The sequence below is a fragment of the Corvus kubaryi genome, unplaced genomic scaffold (genome assembly GCF_017639235.1).
Source record: "Corvus kubaryi isolate FWS band 111438036 unplaced genomic scaffold, C.kubaryi_AGA036_p1.0 37397, whole genome shotgun sequence".
Taxonomy (NCBI): Eukaryota; Metazoa; Chordata; class Aves; order Passeriformes; family Corvidae; genus Corvus; species Corvus kubaryi.
The window spans coordinates 8,490,066-8,509,162 of record NW_024581136.1 but is presented as its reverse complement, the minus strand read 5'-3'; the positions used below and the strand labels follow the sequence as shown (position 1 = coordinate 8,509,162).

At 38.8% G+C, this 19,097-nt stretch overlaps 1 long non-coding RNA gene across 1 annotated transcript; it reads left to right on the top strand.

The window, feature by feature from the left end:
* Nucleotides 1-849: 849 nt before the first annotated feature.
* On the top strand, nt 850-10,130 carry LOC121671244. The gene is made up of 3 exons (XR_006018447.1): nt 850-1,016; nt 7,900-8,058; nt 10,045-10,130. It is a non-coding gene; the product is annotated as an uncharacterized LOC121671244 (long non-coding RNA).
* The last annotated feature ends 8,967 nt before the right edge of the window (nt 10,131-19,097 follow it).

Here is a 19,097-nt window from a genome sequence, read left to right as displayed (position 1 = left end):
CTGCAAGCCTGTTTGCAGAAGGCAAATGTCACAGACACGTTGTGAGTCTTAAACTGGTCTGTGAAACACTGCAATAGGATGGCTTTTATGATTACATGTCTGAAACCACAATAATAGTGAGCTACTTACCTGCTCACTGATAACAACGTGGATATTAGTCATTCCTTATCTCAATTTGTCAACAAGTTTATTAGTTTAAAATTATCAGGTTTTGTGAGTAGTCCATTTGCTCATTATGTCTGTAAGAAATGTTAGTTTTGTGTTAAAAGAATGCATTGAGGCAGAGGGAAATGAGGGGACGCTGCAGGCAGGCTGTCTTAGGTGCTGTGGTTCTTGAGTTCCCAATTAGTCTGTCCTAGGTCTTGAGTATCAGAGCTGGTACAGGCTCACAACACTGCTTTGAGTTTTCTGACAACTGAAGGTGATTTTTCTCTTTGAAAACCAGGATTTTGGTACCCAAAGCTGGGTTCCCAGACTGAAACATTTAAAGTCTCAAGTCTTTGTCTCGATCAGAGATGTGTGCTGACAGTGAGTGAGTGAAATGATGTTTGGACTGTGTATCAGGGAATGGCTGAGCAATGTGAAGTTGTTGCTGTGGAGCACATTTATTCTTTATGCCAATTTGGTGTGGATGCTCTCTGCCTTCTGAGGAATGCACAGGTGCTGCTCATCCTTGGAGCACAAGGCTGCTTTGGGCTGTTTCGTTTAGAGGTCTGTTTTAGGATAATAATTCTGCAGACAGCTGTGTTGTGTACAAAAGCTTCCATTCAGGTACACAGGGCTAAAAAAATTAGATGTGTTCCTAGGGCAGAGATAAATATTGCCCTTCTATTTTTTGAAAGCAGATGAACTTTCTGGACCCACCCTAATACTCCGGGGTTGTCTCCTGCCTGATGGGCTGCCACCAAAGCTCTAAAACCCTTGCACACAAAGGCACCACGGGACTCCCACCCTCAACATGAGCGCTCTGCCTGCCTCTGTCGCTGCCTGTCAGACCTGCTTCAGCTGGAATCAAGGTAAAGAATCAGCAGCACTAAATACTACAGGACAAAGGCATAAACCAGCTTTGTAACCCTGGGCAACCTGGGTGTTTGCTGACTGACAGTGTGAATGACAGCCCAGTTGTCACTCTAAAATATCGTCTGCTAATCATTCCAGATGTCACCCAACAAGATGATGGCTACTAAAAAGGGAATAATTTGGGAAAAGTCATAAAGCCTATTATCTCCTGCTGAAACCATTTCTCTTTGCCATTTCTGAAGTCTCTGCAAAATAGATCCAGAATATCCCATATGTAACATGCCACTGATTTGTTAAGAGAGGGTGTCCACTTAGAATTGCACTGGGTGCCCCATGAAATTCCTAGAGAAAGGTACTCCTAAGCTGTGCCACTCCTTTGTGTCTTGGCAGCTGACTCCAATCTGGCCATACAGTGTAGCTGAAATATTTCACCTCATCCAAAATACAACAGGCAGCAAAAGTAGCTGCCATAGCAGCTGCTCACACACACAGCCTGATAAATCAGAGAGAGGACAGAGTTGATGGCAACAGCAGAGTGCAGTTTCTGGGTAGAATTCTCATCAATGTCTTTTCTCCTTAACAAAGAAAGAAATGTCTGAAAATATTGTGAGGGCCTTTTCATTTTACTTAATTTATTCAATTGTATTTTAATTTCAATGTGAAGAGAGGACTTTATTCTGAACTTCAGGATGAATGAAGGGCTGCACATAAAGGAAAAATAACAAAAAAAAAATCTCTTTTGAGAAGAAAAACAAAACATAGGGGATGAAGTGGAGGAGGAAGAGAGAAGAGAAAAGACAGAAAATGGTAATGTCTGAATCCTGAGCTTTAAATTTTGAAAGCATAGCCTGAACTGCTGAAGTTAGAATATATATTGTCATCCAGATAAAACTCAAAATGAACCCCTAGATTGTATCATTACAGCAGGGTGTTTTAAGGGCATAAACTGCAACTGTAAAACTTCCATCAATTATTGTGTCAGTTCCTTCCAAAATCTAGTGGAGGAGATTGCAGACTGTGAGCCAGAAAATTCTGTATCTCATTCATGTAAAATATCTCAATTAAATACACTGAAAAGTTGCTGCCAGATTTGGTAGAGAGGACTAAACTATGTTTATGGCAACTATTAAAAATCTCTGTCTCCTGTCAGGTGCATGGGGCCTTATTCTGCCATTGTCACTCACACTGACTGATAACTAACCCCAATCAATTGCAATGAAAGTAGTGGAATAATTTCTGTAGTAAGGAGTTAAATTTGCATGAATTTAGGAAGAAGAATGTCATAATTTGTCTTAATTAATAATTTCATGTTGCTTGCTATCTACCTGAGAAATTCTAAAATGGTTGGGATGGCCATATGGAAGCATGGAAGAATGACACCTAAAATAAAATAGGTTTTCTGACTGCCAGTTACATTTCTATAGGTTTGTCATGAAAACACAGTTTCTTCTTAACTTATCAGTTCCCCATGCCAAAATACTTAATTTTATCATGTGGTAGTTCTTTTTTTTAGGTAGTGAAGTTTTAACTTGTCCAAAGAGCAGCTCGAGTATAGTACCAAAGGCTTGAAATTCCAAACAGTGACTTGAGCAGTTTTGTGTAACAAGTTATGGTAAAAGATCATTCTGAAACTCCTTCTCATGCCACTTGGATAATATTGCTTTCTGCTTTCAATAATATTTTGGCCATGAATTCTCTTTGTCATGGAGCAATCCAGAACAACATTGCAAAAAGTATTTATTTCAGATTTTGTAGAAAGTGATCTTAACTCTCTCTTGAAAGTTTATCAAATTGGTTTTTGTTCTCAGTAGCTGTGAGTCTTAATTGTAGCATGGTTGTGTTTCACTATCTGTGTATATATACGTGGGGTTTTTTTGTTTACGCATTCTGGATTACTTTTAAACCTATAGAGTAGATATATATTTTATACAAATCTACATGTTGTTCATTGTTAGGACCTCCTTTCTAACTGAAATAATTTTTTTTTAATATACCTTCTCTGTGTCTTGCTAAATTTAGGTATCAGACACCTTCTCTGTGTCTTGCTAAGTTTAGGTATCAGACACAACAATGTTCTGGTAACCAGTAACTCTTCTTTTTTAAGCTAAAGTTGACATATGTGCTCAGACTGTAGGAATTTAAAATCAAGGGGCTATAAATTCTGCCCTTGCTTGGTAATCAAGCCCTGTCTGATAGCAGAACTGTTGCAGTGATTCCACTGTGACAGGCTAAAGTTAGGAGCTAGTAGGAAATAGAAATGTACAAGTGTGCATACACATCTAGGCATCTGTGTGCCCATAAATACTTGTTTTCCACAGACAATTCAAGTGAATCTATCTGGTTATATATATTGTAGCAAAGGACTTTGATTTTCTACAAAACTGTACATGGATTTTATGTTTATAAACAGGTTTGTCATGTCAGCAATAAAAATCCATTAAAAAGAGTGGAAAAGTGCTTCAAATTCATTCTTTAAATATAGCAGACATAACCTGTCATTTCACAATATTGGACAGCCAGTTTGTTTTGTTTCAGAAACTTCAATAATTTTATGTGTTCTGATGATATTTTCTCTTGAGTTTTGCTGTTGGTTAAAAACCTGAAATGCACACAGAAGCGCCAGTTTTTAAAATCACTTAGACTGGAATTTAGATCAGTGTTTGCATAGTCCATCTGAACCAATGGGTCTTGTGGAGCTCTGAGGCAGATGGAAAATGTAAAAGGAAACACCAGGCCTCTAAGAAGTAAGAGTGAAGAGCAGATACTGAGAAAATGTCTGTGAGGAACCAAAGGCAGTCAGCTATTAAATTTATTACTGGATACTGCTAGCAGCAATTGAAAAAAAAACAACCAGCTTCTCTTCCCTCTGATATTTCAGCTATCCATTTCATATTGTTCCATTCTTTAGGTTGTATCACTGATACCATAGCTCCAGGGAAGCTCAAAAAACTGTAGGGCTGACTTGTATTTGTTACCAATTTTCTTTTATGAAATTATAAAGAAATGATAAAAAAATGCTGTTTATTATCTTTTTTCTAACAATGTCATGACCCTAAATATGGTTTAATTTCTCATCTCTATGCTTTAGTGACATGTTTTGAGCTGCCCATTGTACATTTGACTAAGTTTTCTATGGAAATTGCATCTGTCTATGCTTCCTCAAGACCAATAACTCACTAGACATCTGGATTCAAAGAAGTGATATTAACAAAAATAATAAAACTTTTTTTAAAAAATCACAACTAAAATTTTTATGAATTGAACTGCATTACAATGCTTTGGCAACTGGTGGTTGGAAAAGTACAGCCAAGCACAGGAATCTCAACATATAAGCCTGGATCCTTACCTCTTCCTCACGCCTTTGCCACTGGCTGCTGATAGAAGTAGAACTGCCCAAGAGACCTTTGCTCTCATCCAGTTGTTCTTATGCTAAAATGTTATGCTTTGATTTTTCTTCTCTATTTTGCAAATAGTTAGATTACTGAGATAAAAGGACCAGAAGAAAGTTCCCTGTTTTTTTTTCACACTTCTCTACTTGTCAGTTTACAGTCTCTTCACTGCCCAGAAGGAGGAACAAAAATGAAGAGGAGAACAAATATTATGGCATCCTTGCTTTCCTGAGACTGGTAATCCAGCCAGTTGCAGCGTCAGCCTCTTATAGCTCATTTTTCCCAGTAGCTTTAGGAACATTTCCTGCAGGCTTGGCTCTCTGATGTCAGAGCTGATAGAGAACTATGGGAGATTACTTGGTAACTAACAATCTCTCATAATTTATTTCAGGATCTTTAAACTTCTGTGTGAGTTTCCCATAAAAGACAGTTTCTCTAAAGCACGTTAGATGGAAAATATTTTGTAACTTCATTAAAAGAATTTCCATTAAAAATCTGTTTGAGGGAGCTCCTTGCTGATTCTGAAAATGAAGTTGTAAAGGAGCAGTCTTTTTTTAAGTTGTATTTGTACTGGGAATTCTCAGAAATCCCAGCCAAGAATTATTGCAGCATTGTACAAGGCTGAAATTCCCTGTAGCTCTATGTTTAGCACTTGCTAAGACCCCACGGCAGCACATGCTTTTCTAGACACGTTTTTTCTCTGTGACTGAAATGAATGCAAAATTTGCTATTTATCTGAGTGAAATTAACTATCTTTAATCATCTTGGTCAAACTTGAAAAACTCATTTATTTATTATCTATCAAAATACTTCTATTTACCCTTGAATTTCTTAATTTTTGCTTGCTTGATTAAGCACCATGTCCTCCTGTGAAGCTTGGATAAGAATGTGCTTGAGTGTTTTGTTAATGTAAGTTCCAGGATTGGATGCATTGCTACAATGTTTGGGCTCTTTTGAAAAATGTGAGATTTTAATTGGTCTTAATTTTTCAGCATAAGAGTCCAGCACTGTAATCCACATTTTAAGAATGATCAAATGGTTTAACTATATGGTAGTTCTCCTTGGATAAGTATTGTATTTAAAGGTTAAAGTATGCCTTGATGAAAGTGTTTGCCTTTAGCTGTTCATTGCTATTTTATCTATTGCTTCAGCTGTGAAAAGCTTTTTTATTTGGTTGAGGTTTGTTTATTTCTTGCTGCTAAACTTTTCTAACATTTTAAAATTCTGCATTACTTACAGGTTTGAATTTTGGCTTCTCTTTGGAGTATTTTACAAGGACAAAGATTTTACATGCTAAAATGTTTTCTGTAAAACACAGATGTAAAAAAAAAAAGTGAAGTAAGCCTATACTTTATATCTTCTTGAAACTTTATTCTCTTTAAAAAGGGTTTATGTAATTTTACATAATTCTTTTGGCAGGAATGTTTATTGCCCAGCTGGGTGAAATTATTAATGTACCTCTCAAGCTGCATTTTCAAAGATCAGTAATATATATATAAACTTCTTTGAGGGTCCTTGATATGTAGGATTTTTATTGGAGTCCCTTGTTCCACTTCAGTAAAAGGATGACACAAGATGTTTACTTTAAAAAGTCTCTGACATCCTCCTGAGAATGTTTTGATAGAATGGCATACATTTGGTTACAATTAGTAAGCCAAACAATTTTCCATTGTTATCTCACTGTGTTTGTCTAGACCCTGTAAGGAGCTTTCAGAAAATATCCATCTCCATGTTTCAGTTAATTGATGGCATGTCCAGTAGGATTATGCTTTTTTATAAAGCTCCTTGTCCTTTTGGTTTTATCACAGAGATTTTACACAAAGGCATGTGGCAGAAAGCAAAAAGGAAATACTGGCACAGTTAAGCATAAAGAGATATTGTACTTGTATCAAGGCTAATATTCCTGTGTGTGGGAAAAAATATCAATGTGTTCCTGCTACTTCTGTGTGCAAGATGTTATACCCGAGGGCTGAAAGTAATAGTTGCTGGTGTGAAAGTATTCACCAATATCAAGTGCAGATGAAAGCTTCTGGAGCCAGCTGAAAGCTGAGTTAATAATACTTCAGCTTAATATTTGAACTTGCACTCTGTCTGGCATAATAAATGATGGGTGACTTAATTTTATTTGAATTCTATTAGCAGTGTGATTAAAAGACTCAAATCCTTATCTGACATCTTCACTGTGTTGTGATTTATTTGGTTATTTGCCATTTTATACATAATCTAGAGTCTCATCTTTCCTTTTGTATGGTAGCTGAAATACACCTTTCTGTTGAATATCTTATGTTCTATTTAGAGATTGATAAGTCTCAGCTAAGACCATTATCTGTCCGTTTAGGTAATAAACATACCTCACTAGGTACATCCCATATTGCTTGCAGTTGTTTGGAGGTTACATGATTAAGCTTGCTGTAATGTGAATTAGTGTCTATGTCACAGAAATTCCCCATGCAATTATCACCCCTTGGAACTGCTGCAGTGCCAGGTTTAGGCCTGATAACAAGAACTGGTGCTTCTGTGCCTCCTTTAATCATCCTCTTATGTTTACACTCTTTTTGGAGAAGCCACTGATCACAACTCCTGTAACAGTAGGCACACACTGGCAGCAGAGGAATGCAGAGCTTATGGTGCAATTCTGCTTCATAAACCTGCGTCCTTGAAGTCTCCTGCATCCCAGCCCTGTCAGACTGGTAAAGTCAGGCTGCTTTTATAGATTCTTGGTGGGAGTGGTCAATACTGAATTGAATAATTCCCTTTTGAATTATATCTTCAACAAAACAATTCTTGAAAAGGTCCGCTAGGTTTCAGATGGGTGCACAGGAAGAAAAGCATGAGAAAGAAATTCATCTTCCAAAGGAGGGAGAAGGGACGGCACTTGAAGCACTTTCTGCAGTTGTCACCTCTACTCCTTCAGCAGGGTGGGAAAGGACAGACTTTCCCAGAGCTGTCCTCTGCCCTACACTGCCCTCCAAGCAGCACTGCAAGAGAAGGTCTCAATCATGGGTCTCTGCACCACAGCACAAACTTGCACCTTGGCCATCTCTGCACCAACATCTGCGTGCAATGAAATCACAGTGCCTGGTGTCTCCAAAGTTGGAATCAAGGGTTTGAGTCCCTCAGTGCATCTCAGCAGCAAAGTCAACCCTTTTCATTTCTTTGTCATCAGAGCTGAGTTATGTCAGTTCATGTTCTCTAGAGCAGTTTGAATTCAATTTAGCTGGTGATTAAGTTACTTTGTGTGAATTGGACGCTGGTAGGAATGTTTGTTCAAAGGGTTAACTTAACCTTCCCCAAGGTTGTAACAGACACTGGAAGATCAAAAGCTCCTCCAGACTCTCAAAGAGAGAGGAAAAAAAGAATTGCTTGCTTTTACAGTTTTCAATCAATGTCTACCTTCTGGGAGGCAAGTCTGTGTTTAGCATACTTAAACTCACAGTACAAACAACTCATTTTGTATCTAATCATAAACATAATTTGTCTGGTTTTTCAGATCTTCAGATTTATGCAGTAGCCATGTTTGTCAAAGTATTTGGCACCAGTGACATCATCTTTGTTGAAATGCCAGACAGCATGATGAGTCCCAGATGTTAGCACACACCAAAAGTTGAGAAAGAATGAAATATAAAGATCAACTGTAACAGCTACGGAGGTAATAAAAAGTGATTCTGTTTTCTTCTAGTATCTAAAGATAATAATTTATGGGTTTTTGAGGTTTGGTTTGCATACATCATCAATTAGGGACTGTGCCCACTATTATGCATGTACATGATAAGGACAGACAGCGATGTGAATTTGGATGAACGCTGAATAAAGCATGATTTAACTTCAGAATTGCACTATTTCCTTTGTGGGTTTTTTTCCAATCTTTTACACTTTGTGCAGATTATGATATATGCAGAATATGTGTACTGAGATCTAAATGTGCCTCTTTCTTAACTGCCAGGGCTTAATTCGTCATTTGGTTAAGGGTCATGCATGGTTATGTCAGCAAATCATGTTTTCTAATGTGCTATAACATGACATGCCAATGTAACCAAGAGCAGCACCATTTCCTAATGACGTCATGTCTGTGAAATGTAGCAAGGATGTGACTTGCTGAGAAACAGGCTTGAATTTTTTTTTTTTTAATTTTAAAAAGAAATCACTCTCTGTACTCCAGAAGCAGTTTTCATAGAAGTATGGTTTAGGTGCTTAAGGGTAATCATGCTTAATCATGAAGGTACTCAGGCATGGTTTCATAGTGACCACGTATCTACCCAAGTGCCTCGCGCTGCCTGGTAAAGCATTAACAAATAATATATCCATGCATCCAGAGCATCCTCAGATGGATAAGGATGACCTGACTAATATTTGCATGGAAAATCAAGAAAAGATGCTCCTTTGATTTTCTACCAATAATGAATACTTTCTTTAGATCATTCTGTTGTCTAGACAGCATTCACGATCATGAAAAATTCCCATATCCACAGTCAAAAAATTTACTTGAAAAATATTTTTCCTTAATTTATTGCGGCAGTTCTTCAGGCCTTACAGGAATAGCAAAATTTGTATTAAAATCACACAGAGAAAAAGGAAGTTTAGACTTTTCATATTGCGGTATTGTATTTTATAAAGATGATTAATCAGTTGGATGTATAACACATATGTCATTGTCTGGCTCAATAAGTCGACCTCTGGTGCGCCCTCGGTCAGAGGGAACGCAGCATCACTTCCATGACATCCTAAGGAACACCTTCAGTGGCAAAGCGGGGAGCAAGCTGGATGTGCATGTTGCTTACTCCTCAGAGGAGGCACGACAGGCAGCCGATGTCTGGGCTCGCATCAGCCCGGAGGTAAAGGAACAGAGAGGGGCCTCTGGTGTGGGTTCCAACAGGTTTACGGCCAGAGGGTGCAGGGACCAGAAGGGCCCCGAGAAGGCTTGTGCACCCCCTTTTATAGGGGGGGCGGAACAAGGTGGGGAAAAGAGAAACAACCAGTGGGGTACAACCAAGGGGGAGGATACAATTAAACAGGAACCAATAAGGGAGACAGGGAGGTGGGAGTCACAACAGGGAACCAATGAACAACTGAGAAAAGGAGAACTTTCTCGAACAGGGGGAGGTAACTTGGACCCGAGAACAGCCCAGGGGGATGCAGCTTAGACCTCTGAGCCGTCCATGATCCGCCCTCCGACCCACTGTCCTGGGCAGGGAAATCCACCCAGTGGACGGCCCTGACTTGAGTGGCATTTAACGATCTCGGCTCATGAGTGAGCTGAGCCACCCCAACAATTGTCTTCTCTTAAAATACTTCATCTCAGAAAAAAATATAGAAATGTATCAAAATATAATCTTATTTTAATTCTTCTTAGTAGATTATCCTTCTCTTTTTTGGAGTGAAAGTTTTGGCATTACTCTCAATACAAGTTTTCTGAAACTTGAAAGAGGTAGTGATGAGGTTTGTGGATTGGTTGTGGTGGTGTGGTGCAGTTTTCACTGTGCTGCTCAGTTCTGAGCCAGCCATATGACATTGACATCTCTGAGTATGTGGGAATTGTTCTGAAATTATTTGGATTTTTCTTACCTTTTCTTTCAGACTGCATGGTAATTTGGGAAAAAATATTAAAACCTAGGTAACTTGTTCTGTCTGTTTATAGGACTGTACTCAGTTTAATTCGGATGTTGACACATGAAGAATATGGGATTTTTTTCAAGGGTTTCTACAGCTGTTAGGATTTCCAGGTGAGTCTTTCAGATACCCTTACTAAACCAAACATATCCCCAGGATTTTGCTAGATCTCATTTTCAAAATTACTTATGTTATTTAGGGTTCTAATTCACAGTTCTGAAAGCATCTTGGATGCTTAGTACATTAGATCTCACTGACCTTCAAAGGGACATCTAAGCATTTATGGTCAGATACTGAATGTAAGAGGAGCCTAGTAGGATTCTTTTTATAGTGTTTCATCACCTCAATCCCTTTGAAATCACTTTAAACATTTTCCTTCAACTTAAAAAATGGGGCATGGGTTTATAAATCATGTGTGCATTTATGAAAATATTACCTGTAATTTATTTAAACCATGTGAATACCCCAGGAAAAAGGTGTGTTATGGATGCAGTGTGTTAGTAGAAAATGTGTGCTATGACTTTTGGGACAAATCTTGGGGTTTTGTCGCCAATGTGTCATTTTTAGTCATTACTTGCTGAGCTGTATCATTAGAAATCTGAGTTACGTAGGCCGTGCTTAAATTACATATCGGATGACCCAAGTGTTTAAGGTAAGCTGGTGTAATTCAGCACCACTTTAAGCAATTTATCCACTGAAGATCAAGCCCCTCAAAGTCCTACATCTTTCTGAGTGGAATTATTTCACCTTCTCAAGTTGTTTCTTATATCTCATTTTAGTCAGGACCCCCTACCTTCCCATCCCTGGCTTATCTGACTGGCTTGTGGCACTGATGCAGTTACTCTCCCTATATACACTCTACTATTAGACTTAAAAAATGTAAAAATTTCACCTGAAACACAAAAATACCTGTTTTAGATAGTGTGTGAAAATGCTAAAGGAGAAAATCTCAAGGGGTAAAACAAAGAGAACTTTGCTGAGTGGTGAGCAAAATGTTAGTTACACACAGTTATGATAATACAGTATCCTATTATGCAATAAAATATCACACAATATAATTTTTCTATGCTTTAGTGTCATTTTTATTTGCTGAACAATTATTAGATTTGTAAACAGAATAGTTAGCTTTCCAGTTTTGCTTATTTTTTTCATGCTTCCAACCATTTTCCAGCAGTCCTTTCCCTTCCCTTTCCCTTCCATTCTTATGGCCAGAGAACTGTGCTCTGAGATGCTGAAAAATGTTTACTAAGGTGATTAAAAGTCACATTCAGAGTTACTGATTACACACCCAGTGACTTCTTGCCAGGTCACTATATTTATGCCAAACTCAGTTATCAGACTCTGCTAGCATAGCTTTAGTGCAGTGGCTTTTCATCAGTTCTGCTTAAAATACATTGAAAAACATTTTCCAGAAGCCATGCATGTGATGTAGAGTACAGGGTTTGCAGCTGTCTCTAATTCTTAGAAAGGTGAAAAAGCAATGACGCTGTACCACCCAAGTCTGATTTTTTTTGTCTAAGGTCACCTTATCTTTATAGATCTTGGAAAATGATCATGAATATTTATGATGGCATCAAAAAATCAAGCAGCTGCAAATTGTTTACAACATTTTTAAGAATATGAAACCAGCTTCTACTATAAATCAAATACATCTGCTAGAACTGGATGAAAATTGAAAGCTCTTTGGTTCCATCCTATCCTCTTATGTACCTGAGAGCTGAAAAATCATCAGTAGCATGATTCCAAAACACTGATGTGGGCTGTATAGATAAAACGTAAAACCTGATGTAAAGTATCAAGTTAATCATTCTAAAGATAGCACATGAAAGAAGTTTAAAGAAATATTAATTTGAAATAGATGCCATAAAACTTTGTGGAAACTTTCAAAATGTTGACTCACAGTCTGCCTAAAATTTTGTCTTGTTATATGTTTTTCCTGCCTTTAGAAAAATGCATTCTTCCATCACACAGCAGTTCAGATGTGCATATTTGAAAAAAGTGCACATTAAAAATGTACACAATATTGTCTTCAAATATTTGTTGGATTTTTCTTCTACAGAACCATGATTTACAATCTGCTACAAATGTAATAGCTAGCTGGAGAAATAGGCAGAAGTAATCAATTTTAAATCTTGGCACTGCTGCCAGACTGGTATTTAGATGACATTTATTGTATGAAAACACCGAAACATTTGGTTTTGTTCAAACTGGAGGAATAATGTTTGTGCTTTAGATGAGGCACGCTGTTTGCCTAAAAATTATCTAGAATGAAAGGGAAAACTTTTTATTCCCCAGGACTATGATTTTCAAACTTTTTCTTGCCAAATGCTGCCACCAGAGCTGTGGTGACAGCAGCCTCAGCCTGCAGCTCTGCACGGGCTCACATGTCAGGGGGCAGACTCTTGCATATCACTTGTGGTATGTGGATTGCACCTTGGGAGTGCTGTATAGAAGCTCTTAATCCATTAAAATGCAACCGTGCTAATAAACAAACTATCTGATTTAGAGACTACAGTTTCATTTTACCTCTCTTTGGGAGGTTTCATATTTTCTGTATTTGGTTTCTCCATTTCTTCCTACTCATTAAATGCTACTTGTACTGTCTCTTGGTTTTTCACTGAAATACTTTTGACTTGGGAAGCATGTGGGATTTTAGGGTCTTCCCCATTGCATGTTTAAAGGATAATTCAAAGACCTGTATGCTCAGAGGTGCCTGTTCACTTTGCAAGAGGATCTTTGTTGTCTGCCATATAGTGCAGTCGGTTCAAGAAGCAGAACAATAAACTCCATTTCTTTTCCTGCTGCCCAGTGTTACAGACTGTCACAGACCAGCCATCCCTGAGCAGCATTGCATAACAATTCAAGTAAACCTCCTTCAACCAGCATGCAAGGCTTCTTCAGAAGGCAAAATGCTAGTCTGAGAGGATAATAACTGAGACATTCTTTTAATAAGGACCATTTTTAAATGTTAAGAATGACTTGTTTTAATTGAAGGAGAGGAAAGGAACTCCTGTCAAGAGTCAAAGAGATCCCCCAGAGCTCTCTGAAGTCTTCAAATTGTCTTGTATAGAAATGAAATGAACAGAGGTTATAAAAAATTTCCATTCATCTCACTGTAAAGTTTATCTGAGGAGGTTATTCTCTTCTACAGTTAAAAATTTGGCTTTAGTTTAAAATGAGATACCTGACCACTCTATTTACTGAAGGTAAATCATGAGGCTCATTTTATATACCCAACTTTTGCTGAGTTCATGTAAGCAGGGATGCAGAACAATTACCATTCATCCATTCTTTTCAATCTCCCATACAATATCCACCTGTTCTGTCAGACAGCAGGAATGTATGCCACAAATACAGACTACTGCAGTGACAGCAGCAGGTGTATGGCAGCAACAACTAATCAAATCAGCTGAATTGGAGGTGTGAACCACACAGCACTTCTGTGCAGTGAGAATGAGCAGAAAGGACAGAGCTAAATGGTGGGGAATTTTTGTTTTGTTTTATTTTTAAGAACTTGCTTTTAAATTATAGGCAGTGCAACTGGTAAGTACAAGAAAAAATAATGAGGACTTGAAAGGAAAATGACACTTCGTCCTTGCTGCGAAGGACAGGCAGAGTGACATAGGTATAAGAGAAACCCATTGTAATCACTCTGAAAAAGCAAGGCATGGGTTTTGATTTTCCTAAAGAAGCAAATGCAAAAGAACTCTTGTCTGTACCATATGACTCATGATGCTTCTTTACTAGGCTTAAAGAGAATTGAACTTGAGTAATAGCACCATTAGAGCTCTTTACCAGGAGCTAGTTCCTGTGGTTTCACTGGGTCCAGCTGCTGATGACTCACAGAGGAAGTGGCAGAGATTAGGTGCACAGGGAAAAAATCAGAACAGCTCAGAAATAAAGCAAATCAACCAAGCATTACCTTTTGTGCACAACAGAACAATGGCTTAACAACTAAGGTTCAAAATGATCTGTCTTATTCCCTTCATTTGTGCTATGCCTGTTGGAAAGACCACCAGGAAACATGTGAACCACTGTGGAATACACACTGTAATCCATGGAACATCTCAATTAATATTCCCTCTTGACTACAGCTAGAACAATACAGAGCATCAAGCAGTTTAATCTCCAGCAATAATGCCTTTTGTAAGATCAAGAGGTCTTTTCCTTGAACTAAGGCTTGAGGATTTTGAAAATTAGTTAGGTATTCTGCATAGTGTCTGGTGGTGGCTACAGGTTCCATAAATACTAGCTAGGTAAAATGCATAGACAGAGTCTGGTTTTCATTAGAAATATTGCTGTTAATAGTTTCTTCTTTGTAAATTGACATTGCTTCCCTGTAGAAGAGAATTAATTACTCCAACAGGCTTTGTAACGACATATATCCAAGTTTTTATAAAATTTAAACATTGCCCCTGGTATTCAGTTTTGTACTACAAAAAATATGTCCCCAGCAGCAAAAAGTTAAAGTACCTAACTTAAAAGGGAAGATACAGGAGGAAACATTCTGGATCTTGTTTAAATTACTATGGTACAGTAGTAGTGCTGCTGTCAGATCACATCACTACAGTTGTGGACACATAGCTCAGGGGATGCTTTCCTTTTGGAAATTGCAAACAGTTTAGGCTCTAAACTGCTTGGAGAGTAGTTCTATCTGAGTTGCTATAGATTGATAAAGTAGCTTATTGCAAAAACATATGACTGTTTTTGACTAGATTAAACCAGTTCTCTAAAAAAAATTTGAAAAGTATTGTTAAGTACTAAGAGCACCCTAGAAAAAAATATTGCTAATTTTGCTAGGTCAGCAATTTATCCTTGTTTTTAAAAATAAATTGGAATAGACAATTTCACCCACGTTTCAGTTCCTATTTTCCATGAGAATTTCAGAGTCAAGATCAGTTAGTAATTATTCAGGGATGCGTTTTATAAACATTTGCTTTAGTGATTAATGTACAACAATTCCCAACCATCTCTTTAGATTGTTAAGTAATGCACTTTACTTTCCATGTTTACTATCAGCTGGCATTTCAAACTCCACAAGGTGACTCTGTGATATTGGTGCATGGCCTCTGCCATGCAGAGTTTTGAAAAGGCCCACTCTACCCTGAGCTTCACTTGTGCTCCAGCTTATGCAATAAGCACTTGAAAAAATATTGCCAAAAAGATGCTTCTCCTGGTGTTTTGCTGTGTGGAAACCAAATACGAATTCATTCCCTGGCCTCTGTTGTCCCCAGTGCCACGGCTGCGTTACGTGCGGTGAGCAATAAAGGCTGCATTTAGGACAATGAAGGTTGTACTGTGCATGGGGAGGTGCCAAGTCTGCAGCACTTGGGGTGACCGGGCGTGTGTGGGGTGCTACTGACCTGGGGCGCCAGGGGCTCTGGGGAGAGCTGCACCAGCTGTCCTGGAAGGCATGGCATTCCTCTTCCTTCAGTGCAGCCATATGGTCTTCACACATTCAGGAGCACATGGATGGATCAGGTCAGTTCATTTACTTTTCTCTCTTAAAAGTCTGTTATTTCTTTTAAAATATTTTCAGTCATCTCATCCACATTGACTCTTTGGTGCTTAGGTGAAGATGAAAGGGATGAAACCTTATTCCTACCAATGCCAAAAATATAGATTGAGTAGGGAGGTGAAGTGAAATGGAGTTAATAGGCATTAGAAACTGTTTATCTGGTACTGTTCTACTATCCCTTTAAGATATGCTAATATGAACTGCTGTCAATACAACATCACTTAGTTGGTTTTCATCTGGACCTTAGAGCACAACAAAATTATTAGTACATAAATCTCTACTAATTTAGCCTAGATTATGATTCTTTCATCAACATGCACATATAAATTATATCATTAATCATAATGATTTCTTTCAGTATTCATATGTAGCTTCTTGGGAATCCCACTGTAATTCAGCATGAATTAATGTCCACTTATTGGAAAGCACTACCTACACTGATATTTCTAGGGGAAAAAACCAACAACTGTGATGCATCTTAAACTACAGCATGTAGTTTAAATGACCAGGGTGCCGGTAAACAACCACCAAAGGAATGTCGCCGCAGGTAAAGGAAAGTTGTCTTAAAAGCAGTTTGTTTCAAAGCTCATTAGGCCAGATGGCAGCCTGTCTTCTAGGAGCACGTAAAGCACTTCTGAGGGAATGGGGGGACTTCTTTCTCCTTCACCCTGCCCTGGGGAAGAGCAGTGTGAATATCCAGAGTGAGGGGAGAGCCGAAGCAGGGGGGCATTGCTAGACACTGGAGGAGGCAGTGCAAAACCATCTGCTGCACTTTTTTGACAGGGCAGGAGAAGTAATAACTCCATCAGTCTTAACAGGTGACGCTTTCTAATTGGCCTCAACAATAAATTTCGCTGAGAGAAGCAGCAGTATTCATCCACTTTTCTGCAGAGTGGATTTTAGCCATGACTTTCATGCTTTGAAGCAGCTGGCCCATAGATTAAACAGGTCAAAGACCTGTGGGTGAGATGCCCTCGCCTCAGTTTCCCCCACCTAAGAAATGCAGCTGCCTCCTTGAGAAGTGCTGTGCCCTTTCTAGAGGTGAAGTAGGATATTACTTAATCTAGCTATCAAATATATAAATGGAACATACATATATACATATGCATGCTTCATAAGTGAGACAGTGAGGGGGAAAAAAAGGAACTTCTGACTATAACGAAAGATTCATTAGGAAAAATGAACTAATCAGTGCTCTCCAAGGAGAAATTCATTCTGTTTAGGAGGCCGTACCCTCTGCTGCTGCACATACTTAATATAATTTATATTATTATTTAAATCACTGCGTAAATTTTAGATACTTTTAAAAATCAAGTTAATGGACCATACTTTACTGCTTAGCATCATTTATATCAAGAATTAGTGTCTGTGGAGATAATATACGCTAACACAGAGGAGAAAACACAAACAAGCAAATATCATAAAATTCATCTGTAGCATGGGCTTAAAATACAACTGCAGAAATGAGCCCTTGGAAGAGTTGTGTGTTGTGTGGTACAGCCTTTCCTTTGAGCTGTGTGCATGCCTGTGTGTACGTATAAGGTACTCTTGAACCACTTACCCCCACACAGTGGGCCCAGCCTTGCACCAACCTGTCATGGCAGAATATTTATTTTACTGGGAAATGTCTCCCTCTCCTCACTGGGGATGCAAAGGAAGACAAGAATCCAGCATGGCTTTCCCTTAGCCGTAAGAGGAAGTGGAGATGGCAAATTAAGGAATTCTTGGGGAGAACACAGGCACCTATAAAAACTGCTTAGGAGCTGAAGAGAAAGGCTGAGGCACTTTGAATAGACACAGTCTAGAAACAAAGAAAGATGGAAATAGAGAAAGATAATGGAAACCTGAAAGAGTGAGAGGATCCTGGCAGCTGAGAGAAATCCAGGGCCTTCTGCTGTGGGCTCATTAAAAGACAGAATATATTCCCTAAAATGTCTTACCTGTACCAGGCAATAAAACAGCTGTGCATCATTGCTTCCTTCAGGATAGCTGTGCTATATTTCATTGCTCTTTTTTTTAACAAGGAGCCCAGTTTCTCAAGCTTTGACATAAAGTCTTTCAGAGCCCTGGATCCCTGTCAATGTCATGCTGAAGCTCAAGTCACTGAAGTGATCCATCGTGCTGCCACAGGAGAGTGGTGCAGAGACGGGATGGCCAAGGAGATGCAGGAGGCACAGGGGGGGAGAGGGGCAGACCCTGGGAGATGGGCAGCACCTGTAGCAGCAAGTACGAGGGGAACACAGGTAGTGAAAAGGGCTGGTGTTAGCACTTCCTATTTCATAGAATCATAAAATAGTTTAGTTTAGAAAGAATCTTAAAGATCATCTTGTTCCAACCCCTTAGCCAGGGACAGGGACACTATCCACTTCTCTAACTTATGTTGCTCCTGGAAAATAGGAATCTAGGTAAAGAGAAAGTGATATAGTCCTTGGGGAGGGAAAAAAACCCCAGAGCTGAGTCCAGCAGGTGTGAGTGGGGGAATCTGGAAGGCAAAGGGTGAAGCAGGGACAGTATCTCTTGTGTTAATGGAGAAAGAGTCACTTATCCCATCAGTGAAGCATCTCGTTCTGTGGGGAGGGTGGATTCTTCAGATTTGAGCATTACTTTCTGATTAACTAATTATTTACAATTTCATTAAATATGGTCTTCCAGTACAAAAACAGTTTGGAGCTGAGAGAGCTTTGCTTTTGCACCTCATAACTCAGGCCTTAATTCATCCATATTTCATATTCATTCACAGTCTGCTTTCTTCCTGCCTGACTTGTAAACTTTCTACTCAGTAAAAGCTGTGAGGTTTATCCATCTAGTAAATGAAGCTTGAGCCATAAAGTCTTTGTTGTAGCCACAGTGCAAAGACAGACAAAAGAGTAAAAGCTTTTATTAACAGAGATGAACTTAGGCCTCTGACATCTTACAGCAGGCCCTGACAAAGTAGATGTAGTCAAAATCTAATTTTTAAAACAGAGAGCAAAATTCATAGGCTGCACATCGTCACATCCTCTTTGCACTGGCTAGAATTATGTTCTGCCAAGGGGACAGTGAGAGAAGCTGTTTACCAGTGTGATGATTTATTCCTATTTACGGTTGGTTTCTTTGGGAAGTGCAAGTAATTTTTTACAAAGATGTGTTTTAACTGCAGTTTGGAACCCAAAAAGCCTCTTAATTCTTGAATGTGATTTTGAACAGGTTTTTATCTTTCAAAAAAACTCCTAACAATTTTGTTTTGGTCAGCTCATTACAGATAACAGTAATTGTTTTAACAAGTGCTGTACCTAAATGATGAGTTACTGCCCCAGTGAATGCCTGCATTGCTGGGTCACTTGGAGGTTTTGTAGGAGTATTTTCATTGCCCATACATAAATAGTTTTCCTTCCTGATGAATTCACAAGCTGCTGCCGCGGAGTCTCCCTGTGTATCATCTGTGTATTACCCGGTGTCTGAAGCTAAGTGGGTAGCTCACAGCAACGTATTTCATCCATGTCCTTTGGTTTCAGATGCAGCGCCCACTTCCAGCTGTCCGGGAGCACCTCCATTACCCAGCCTTGCGGTAGAGCAAATAACAT